This window comes from Callithrix jacchus, chromosome 3 (assembly GCF_049354715.1).
Source record: "Callithrix jacchus isolate 240 chromosome 3, calJac240_pri, whole genome shotgun sequence".
NCBI classification, from domain to species: Eukaryota; Metazoa; Chordata; class Mammalia; order Primates; family Cebidae; genus Callithrix; species Callithrix jacchus.
In genome coordinates this window covers 171506085-171517113 of record NC_133504.1, presented here as the reverse complement: position 1 = coordinate 171517113, position 11029 = coordinate 171506085, and the positions used below count along the sequence as shown (strand labels likewise).

General features: G+C 38.3%; 1 pseudogene; it reads left to right on the top strand.

Moving 5' to 3' along the window:
* The first annotated feature begins 7107 nt into the window (after positions 1-7107).
* On the top strand, positions 7108-7205 carry LOC118152642 (small nucleolar RNA U13; annotated as a pseudogene).
* The last annotated feature ends 3824 nt before the right edge of the window (positions 7206-11029 follow it).

Sequence of the window (11029 nt, the reverse complement as noted above, 5' to 3'; positions counted from 1 at the left end):
ATTTTACATCAAGGCAGGCATTCATTCATTTATTCAAACTCTTACCAAATAGTGACTTACCAGGGACACTCAGACACTTACTGAAGGGTTAACACTTATCAAAGATCCTTAATATGTACTCGTTATTTTTATATATGAAGCCTTTTGACCCTCACTACAGCTTTATAAGGTATATTTCATTATTATTGTGTCCATTTTCATATTATTGAAGTGGTACTTTAAAAGGTTAAATACTTTTAATTATCATAAGAAGAACAAGGCTTGATCCTAACACTCCATCAGTTCACAATCCAATTGTCTCCAAGCCTACAAAGTCTAAGTCATCGTTCCAAACAACCTTAACTGATCCAGTATGAAGAGCTTCCTGAAATTGGGGTTAAACAAAAGCAGACCAGATGGTGCAAAATTGTTAGGGAATTTGGGTAGCAAAGACAGAACATAGAGGAAGAGAATGAGAAATGTATCCATGAACTAAGGGCATCATCTTTTACAATACTATAGCTTGAATTATGTCCTCCAAAAAAATAGTCTTAACCCCTGCTGTCTGAAAATAAGACCTTGTTTGGAAATGTAAAAGGATCTTTGTAATTGTAATCAAAATATCATCACAGATTAAGGTGGTTCCCAATCCAATATGATTGGTGTCCTTAAGAGAAAAGAAAGAGACACAGGGTAGAGAACACCGTGTGGAGATGGAGATGCACAGGGGAAGACAGCCATGGGAAGATAGAGACAGAGAAGGTGGTGATAATGTCACAGACAAGTGATGCCTCGGGCAACCAAAAGTTGAAGGAGGCAAGGAAAGATCCTCTCTTCAAGCCTTTAGAGGTAGCATTGCCTTGATGACACCTTGATTTCAGACATCTGGCTTCCAGAAAAATGAGAGAATAAATTTCTGTTGCTTTAAGCCATTAAGTTTGTGGTACTTTGTTATGGAAGTCCTACAAAACTAATACAGCATTCAAGGCCAATTTAAATGCCACATCCCAGGTGAATATATTACTGGACACTTCTCATATTAGAATAAATCACTCTCTCCGTGGCAGACCCATAGGACTTGATTTAAACTTGATTTGACATGTCTATCATATAATATGTACATTTATCCTCCTACTTTGAAACTGCCTTTAACTCTTGGGCCTACATAGCACTTTGCCTTATATATTAGCAGTAGCTCAATGAACATTTTATGATTGGTATTACTGACCTGAATTGTCTCAGAGAAGAAAAAGAATCTATAGACTAAACAGTTGTATCCAAATTTTTTTAATAGCATAAGCTTAGTGTTTAATAGCTCAGAACTTAAGTTGCTATTTTATGATTTAAATTTCTCTTTATTATAAATTTTATGAAATTTCACTTAATGTAATCACTTGAGTCCAAAGACAAAGCCAAAAATAAAATTTCTGTGCACCACCGACTTGAAACTATAGTGGGAATGTGTTGGCACAAACTTTTCTAGTACTGAGGGATTTTAGGAAACGTGAGGATTCCACCAATCCAGGCATGATTCTATTTAAAATAGTTTTTCTCCTTCTCATAACATAGGAAAGAAAACATGGTCATTTTAAGCTAATTGTTTTGTATATAATTTCTTGTTGATTAAGGCTTACCTCTAGTACTAGAATAGGAAATCTTTGGTAAGGAAAGAAGGTATAATGGAACCAAAAAAGTTAACTCTGTAAACTACAATAGTATTTAATGACAATTTTTTACACCTCATAGAGCAGCCCTCTGCCTTCAAGGTCATGTTTCTATCCCTCTTTCTCTGTCACCTGAATGTGCCTTGGGGGAAAATTAATTTTAATGTGATCTTGTGAAAAAATAACTGGATGCATTCCAAAGCCACATCGAAGTAAATTTTGCATTACTTTTTATTTGCTTCATGAAGCATCGCAGCTTTTCCTCTAAAATTAAATTAATCACCATTTATACCACTCTTAATGAAATTGCTATTTAGGGAAATTATAATTAAGAATCTCCCTTCTCCTTTATCAAAAGGTTAACTCCCCAAGGATAAGAACTATGTTTTATAACTCTGTGCCCCATGTAGAGTTATTTCTGGCACATTTTGAGTATTCATTAAGTACCTATTCAATTAATATTAGATAAATTGAATTTAGGATACTTGTGCCATGGCCCTGTTTCATTAACACATATAAACTCAAATTTTACAAGCAAAGTCCAATGGAGAGAAATCATGACTCAAAAATTATATACATTACAATGACAAACTGAGTTTACATATCACGAATTTCTTTACAAGTTTTCTACACCTCTCCAGATGTTATAGAATTGAGCAAAGAGACTGAACATACTGATCTACTATAATTTCCCAAATTATTTAGTCAAAAACATAAGGCTAAAAGAAAGAAATGTTCTAACCTGAGGAATAACAAATGAATAACAAATATACCCACATTGACCTTTTTCTTGTTGCTAATGCGGCACTGACTTAGAGTACAGGCTAAGGGTCTAAAAAAGAGAACCAAATCATGGCTCAAACAAGACAGAAGTTCACAATTGTCTCATGTTACGGCCCAGAATTGACAGGTAGTCCAAAATAGGTAGGAAGCTATACTCCCTGAAAACCACACAGGAGTATGGATGCTGGAAGATGATTAGAAATCTCTTATTAACAATCACTAATCTCTAGCTAATCACCAATTAGTTTCTTTCAGTGTTACTCTCTACCCAGGAAGGGGATTTGAGAAAATAGGTAAATATTTGCTAATTTCATAAGTCTTATTGTCAGGGCATACATCATGATTCTTAAAAAGCTTATGCTAACAATTTATTATTTATTCTATTTAAGGAAGATTTACTAATATTGAGGTGTCTTATTTCTTTTTTTTTATTTTTTATTGCATTTTAGGTTTTGGGTACATGTGCAGAACATGCAAGACAGTTGCATAGGTACACACATGGCAGTGTGTTTTGCTTCCTTTCTCCCCTTCACCCACATTTGGCATTTCTCCCGAGGCTATCCCTCCCCACCTCCCCCTCCCACTGGCCCTCCCCTTTTCCCCCCAATAGACCCCAGTGTTTAGTACTCCCCTCCCTGTGTCCATGTGTTCTCATTTTTCATCAACCGCCTATGAGTGAGAATATGCGGTGTTTCATTTTCTGTTCTTGTGTCAGTTTGCTGAGAATGATGTTATCCAGATTCATCCATGTCCCTACAAATGACACAAACTCATCATTTCTGATTGCTGCATAATATTCCATGGTGTATATGTGCCACATTTTCCCAAACCAGTCTATCATCAATGGGCATTTGGGTTGATTCCAGGTCTTTGCTATTGTAAACAGTGCTGCAATGAACATTCGTGTGCATGTGTCCTTATAGTAGAACGATTTATAGTCCTTTGGATATATACCCAGTAATGGGATTGCTGGGTCAAATGGAATTTCTATTTCTAAGGCCTTGAGGAATCGCCACACTGTCTTCCACAATGGTTGAACTAATTTACACTCCCACCAACAGTGTAAAGGTGTTCCTTTTTCTCCACATCCTCTCCAGCCTCTGTTGTCTCCAGATTTTTTAATGATCACCATTCTAACTGGCGTGAGATGGTGTCTCAATGTGGTTTTGATTTCTGGTCACTCTGATGACCAGTGACGAGAGCATTTTTTCATATGATTGTTGGCCTCATATATGTCCTTTTGTAAAGTGTCTGTTCATATCCTTTGCCCAATTTTGAATGGGCTTGTTTTTTTCCTGTAAATCTGTTTGAGTATTTCTTGAACCAAGTTTTCCATGAGCACAGTATCATGTTCATCTAAAGTGAAAAAAGTATCAAATATCTAGGAGTAATACCTTTGCCCATGTCTCCATTGTCCAAGGAGCCCATATCCCCACATTCACTCTTCTTCATAGTTACCTGTATTAGTTAGTTTTGCTGCACAAAAAAAGCATCCCAAAATGTAATAGCTTTTTATTTTTCAGGGTTTTCTGGGTTTGTTAAGGACTTTCTCTGTTCTGTGCCAGCACTGCCAGGACTAGGTGGTCTACAATAGACTCATTCATGTATCTCACAGTTGGCAGGCTAGTTAGTATGATAAGGACACCCACAAAGATAGCCTTCCAGGTTAACCACAATGAATACTCCCATTCAAAAAGAGGAAAGGCAGGATGCAAATGGCAGACACCAGTTGATATGGCTTGGATCTATGCCCTCATCAAATTTCATGTTGAATTGTAATCCCCAGTGCTGGAGATGGGACCTAGTGAAAGGTGATTGAACTACATGGGGCTGGTTTCTCATGAATGGCTTAGCACTAATCCCTTGGTGCCATTATCATGTTAGTGAATTAATTCTCATGAGATCTGGTTATTTAATAGTGTGTGGCACCTCCCCTACTCCCCTCTTTTTCCCTTGCTCTGGCCAGGTAACATACCCACTTCTCCTTCACCTTCTGCCATAATTGTAAGTTTCTGAGGGCTCCCCAGAAGCCAAGCAGATGCTAACATCATGACTTCTGTACAGCCCGCAGAACAATGAGCCAATTAAAACCCTTTTGAAAATAAAGTACATAGTCTCAGGTATTTCTTTACAATAATGCGAGAATGGCCTAATATACCTGTCTATATCAATCATGAAATCCAGCCAAGCATATGTCATCAGGGAGCAGGAAATATTCCTTGATTGTGATCATCAGGACCCAGTTCCTCTCCCTGGGAGTGGTTACCCTCTGCCCCACCCTCAAAGCTCTTGTCTTCTTCCTCTGAGTATTCTTTTTTTTTTAATAAAAAATGTTCCACATTCATAGCCGACTGCTCCTCAGCCTCCCTCTTGATCATAGGAAGTTGAGATCCCAAAGGTCTTTTTTCATTTCATTGTTTCTGTCCCTTTTGGTTCCAGCTGTCAGTGCTTGTACTGGCATACTTCTCTCTAAAATTATATGTTTGTCCTATGAAACTTATTTGAGTTTACTTCATACTCCAAAAACCACATCTATGATTATCTGACAGGCCTCTGTGTATTGCACCATGTATCAAGTAACTGAGCAATCGACTGGTGCTAAATCTGACTCTTTTTTTTGTTTCCGGTTCCGATTCTGATGGTTTCTGGTTGATTGTGTGCATACCAGTGGCAGCAGTATAAAAGACGGATTTTGATATGGTCATTTTATTAAGAAATTTCTGATGAGCTTGAGGTGTCCGGAATAGGCAGGATAAGAAATATAGAATCTGACACACTTATTTTTTGTTTTTATGTTTATATGTTTTAATTGCATCTGCAGTAGTATGAGATTCTTCACTTCTAAAGATTCTTCCCTGTTTATCCAAAAAGTCTAACCTTTTAGTATGCACTTATTAGGGACAGATTGTCAAAATCTGCGAAAATGGAATTTCTATGAAGAAAATGAAAAGAAACCAAATCCTTAGCTAGCTTTCTTTGATTTCTCTAAATAAATGAATGATTCCAAATTAATGTCCCAAGACTCTTCAGGGCAAAAGAGAGGAGAGAAAAGAAATTTATATCATTTTAAATTGGACAAATTGATTCCGGAAAAAAAAAAGGTTTTCTAAAAGCCGTGTAAGCCAAGAATTAATGGTTCCTCAAAATATAATCAGACTCAGTCTTTAGAAAATGATAAAAATCAGTGACATTATTATAATGTGTATGGACAATGAAAAAATGTTCTGCCAAATTCAGAAGACAGTAACAAATTATAGAGATTCTCAAAAACAATGCTTCCTTGACTGCTCAAATGATCCTTAATTATATGGTTTTATTTTGCTAACTGAGAGACATTCTTATTAGCTACTGAAGCCTCTATCAACCATCAGTTCTGAAGCTCTTTTGCAATAAGTTCCTTTAATTTGCAAGAGTGATAAAATTTCTATCATATGAATAGAAAACACATTTGTGCAAACAGTTTTATATGCCTTGGTTACCTTGAGATAATTAATAAACCATGTTATAAGTTATCTCAAAATCTAATGGAGTGGAGGACATTACTCCAGTTGTGAGGGAGTAACTTAGATAGACATGTCCACCCATCATAAAAGAACGATAAAAATGGACTAAATATGTGAAACAACTGTTTCTGGAAATTGGAGAAGATACATTAAACAACTGTGACCCCTAAGATAAGAGAAATAATCAACTGGACAATAAAATCATTCTGGCTAGCACTTCACAATCCATGCTGGAAGAAAGAACCCAACCAGAGCATACATAGGAGAGAAACTAAACTTGTGAAGGGAAGATTGGAATTCAAGGATGCTCATATGGTTGGAATTTGTAGGAAAGAACCAGAGGTGAGGGGACCATGAAAGGAAAGGGTTCCGGGAATCTGATAGGGATCTGCTCCAAACTATAACTGATACTAAGTTGTGCTTGCATAGGGTAAAATTCCACAATGTCAGGAAAAAAACAATTAGAAAATATAAAGGAGACAATTCTCAGAGCTCACACAGGAATGAGAGACTTCTAAGTTTTAACAAACTACTGTTGGAGGGGCTGCATCACCCACGTACAATATTTCCACCAAAAGTAGAGACCTGAGACTTATCATTTCTACATAATAGGGGTAAACTAGCCTTGCAGTAAAGGCTACGCTGGACATGCCTTTTAAAACAGGCCTCTAAAAGATCAAGCACATCTGCAAGAAATGTAACGGCCTTCCAGGAAAAAAAAATGCTAGTGCTCCGTAAGAAAATTCAGCAACCTAAAAGTCAACACTCAATAACAAGAATCAAAACATGAGTATTAAGTAAACTAATAATAATAATAATAATTGATTGAGAAGCTGGAAAATAGAACCCAGTATACAAGAAAAAAAAGTCATTAAAAAATGTTATAGGCCAGGCGCAGTGGCTCACACCTGTGATCCCAGCACTTTGGGAGGCCGAGGCAGGTGGATCATCAGAGGTCAGGAGTTTGAGACCAGCCTGACCAACATGGTAAAATCCTGTCTCTACCAAAAATACAAAAAATAGTCAGGTGTAGTGGTGCATACCTATAATGCCAGCTACTTGGGAGGCTGAGGCACGAGAATCACTTAAACCCAGGAAGCAGAAGTTGCTGTGTGAGTCATGATTGCTGAGTAAGATTGTCTCAATTAAAAAAAAAAGTTTTAAAACTAGAAATTATGATCCTCTGGTAGTTTATGAACATGATGACTAGGTTTTTCATGCACATGTGATGTGCCACACTGGAAGCTTGTCCTGTCTGAACAATAGGCATCTGACCTGAAAGAAAAATTAAAAAGCTAGAAATGAATTATATTATAAAATTACCAAACAGGGATTTATAAGGGCTAGAGTCAATTCAATGAATATTTAATTTTAAATAAAAACATATACATAATACAAAATACAATTAACAAAATCAAGTCCTAAAGATGAAGAACACAATATTCAAGATAAAAATTTTACTGGATTGACTTAGTATAAATTAGATACTGCAGAAGACTGGTAAACTTGAAGACAGAGTAATAGAAACTTTACAAATTAAGACATGGAAAGAAAAATATATGAAAGAAAAATAAACAGAGGTCGGGCATGATGGCTCTTGCCTATAATCCTAGCACTTTGGGAGGCTGAGGCGGGCAGATTGCTTGAGCCCAGAAGTTTGGGACTAGCTTTGGCAACACTGTGAAACCCCATCTGTATTAGCCAGGTGAGGTGGCATGTTCCTATACTCTCAGCTATGCAGGAGGCTGAGGTGGGAGGATTGCTTGAGCCCAGGAGGTGGAAGTTGCAGTGAGCCAAGATCTCTCTATTGCACTCCAGCCTGGGTGACAAAGTGAGACTCTGTCTCAAAAAACAAAAACAAACAACCACAAAAAAACTTTAGTGTTTTTTGGACAACATTAGGCTTAACTTATAGGAAAAAGAAAAATATTCAAGGAATAAGGTTGTGAGTTTGATAAATTTCATGAAAACAACACACAAATACCTCCCCCAAAAAAATCCACTAAGAAAAACACACCAAACACATTATAATAAAATTGCTGAAGACCAAGAAAAAAAACCCAAAAATTTTAAAGTAATCAAAGATAAAAAAGAGACATCATATACAGTTGAAAAATGCAAAGAATTATTAGCATTCTCATCAGAAAAATGCAAGCCATAAGACAATGGAGCAACATCGTTTAAGTCCCGGAAAAAAAGTTAACCTAGAAATTTATATCAAGTAAAAACGGTCTTCAAAACTAAAGACAAAATACTTTTTCATAGAAATCAATAAAAGAATTAAATTCTAAGGGTTTTTCTGGAACTATAAAAAATATCAAAATGTTTTCAGGATGTAGAAAAATAGTAGATAGAAACCTAAATCTATATAAAGGAATAAAGAGTGCTGAAAATGGATAATATGTGGGTAAAATTTGAAACTTTTTCTTGTTTTTAAATTTTTTAAAGATATTTTGTTATGTAAGAAAAAATAACAGCAATGAACTCTGTGGTTTATAAAATACAGAGAAATAAAGTATATCTAGGAATAGAACAAAATATGGAAGTGAGTATGGGATAGAATACCACTGCAAGATTTCTTCATTGTCTATGAAGTAGTTGTGTCATTAGAATGCTGTAAGAAACTAGAGAGGGTAGCCAAGATGGTCATCTGAAAGCAGCTAGTTTGTGCTGATACCATGGAGAGGAACAGGACCTCTTTAACACAGGGGAACCTCCCCAACCCAGGGCAGCGATGAGTAAATATGCAACCCTGGGAACCCACGCTTCTCCCACAGATATTTGCAACTCTCAGGTCAGTAGATATCCTCATGAACCCATTCCGCCCGGCCCTTCAGTCTGACACACAGACCTACATGGAATCACAGCAGAGCATAGAATCTCTGCTCAGGCATATGCAGAGACCTGGGAGTCTCAGATACGTGGGCTTTCCGGGCTTCCTAGCAAAAGCAGCTGAAATTCTGGCAAAGCAGGAGGTCAGGCCCCCATACATACCACTTGAAAAGGGGCAGAATCCAGTGGGATGAGCAGCAATAGTCTATGAATCCTGCTTCCATGGCACCTCACAGGATAAGACCCACTGTCCCGGAACTCCGTCAGCCACTGGTAGCAGTGCTACATTTCCCTGAAAAGGACCTCCCAGCAGGAAGTGCCAGCCACCACCTTTGCTGTTTGGCTGACTTAGCCATTTCAGCCTTCAGGCTTTGGATAGTCTGAGGTGACTGGGGCCTGAAGTGGGCCCCCAGCACAGCACAGTGGCTATATACAAATGTGGCCAAAGTGCTTTTTTTTTTAAGCAGATCTCCAAACCTGTTTCTCTTCACTGGGCAGGACCTTCCAACTGGGGTCTCCAGGTACCCTGACCAGTGTTCTCCAGCAGACAGAGTTTTGAAATCTCCCTGGGACAGAGCTCCCAGAGGGAGGGGCAGGCCACCATCTTTGCTGTTTCAGTCTTCACTGTTGATACCTCCAGGTACTAGAAAATCTGAGGTGACTAGAGACTAGAGTAGACCCCCAGCATACAGAAGCAGCCCCTTGGAAAAGTGACCAGACTGTTATGTAGGTGCTTGTCCCCATAGCTCTTCACCAGACAGGTCCTCCAGGCCTGAGCTTTCAGCCATCCCCTGCCAAGGCTATTGAACCAGTAGCAGCTTTAGCAGCTTTGGAACAACCTGGACAGATGCCCCCACCCCCGGGTGACAACTGAAAGCCTCTCTGCCCTTTGCAGTAGAACTGCATTTGCTACCCTAGGACTAACGAAGGAGCAAAGATCCTAAGTGCCTTATCCATATCTCTAACAAGCTACAGTTGACCCAAGGAGAAGAGATCCATCTCTTATAGGTTCTGCACCCACCCCCACCCTATGTTGCTCATCACCGGTCAAGAAACCCTTGGCTTTGGGCCCACATCACAGATTCTCCATCCCGAGATGATTGCACTGAGCAATTGTTGACCTCCATCTTTCTGGGGTGGAGCCCTCAGGAGACAAGCAAAAGACTCTTGGCCACAACCACTACTAAGGTCCCTTCCTCTGTTGTCTCCAAGTTGGGGAGAAACATAAACCCTAAGATTGCTCTAGAGATTCACTGAGCAGTGCAGGAGTGACATGCTGCAATCTACAGCCAGACATCAAGAGAGAGAAGAGCCCACGTTTTCAAACCATTAAGAGAGAACCCAGTTGCAACTGTGAGGAAACACAGGGGAGCCACAGAACCAAGCAAAAGTCTACCAACTGACCAATAAGCCTAAGCACCATCTACTGGATCACACCCCAAAGCTTCAATACCAAAAATACCTTGCTAATATACCCCCATGTGAGACCAAAGACAAGAAGTCAGCTTTAAATAAAGACTGCACAAAGCACAGCACTGAGAAAGCATCCAGTAAAGTTTATTGACTATACTCAATCTCCACTGCAGTTAAAGGACATCCACATACTGAGATGATAAAATACCAATGCAAGAACTCGGATAGCTCAAATGGACAGAGTGTCATATGTCCTCCAAACAACTGTACCAGTTCTCCAACAGGAGTTCTTAACCAGGCTAAGCTGGCTGAAGTGACAGAAACAGAATTCGGAATATGTGTAGAAACAAAGATCAGTGAGATTCATGAGAAGAGCAAAACCAAAACCAAGAAAACTAAGAATCATAAACAATACAGGAGTTGAGGATGAAATAGCCAGTATGAAAAGAAACATAATAAATCTGGCAAAGCTGAAAAACACAATATAAGAATTTTACAATGCAATCATAAGTACTAACAGTGGAATAGACCAAGGTGAGGAAAAAAATCTCAGCACTTAAAGCCTGGCTCTCTGAAATAAGACAGTAAACAAAAATAAAGAAAAAATAAGGAGAGGATTGAATAAAACCTCCAAGAATTATGGGACTATGTAAAAAGGCCAAATCTATGATTCACTGGCTTCCCTGAAAGGGAGAGAAAAAAAAACTTGGAAAACATGTTTTAAAATATTGTACATGAACATATTCCCAACTTTGTCACGGAGACCAATAATCAAATTCAGGAAATATAGAGAACTCCTGCAAGATTCTACAGAAGAAGATAATCTTGAGACACATAATCATAATATTTTCTAAG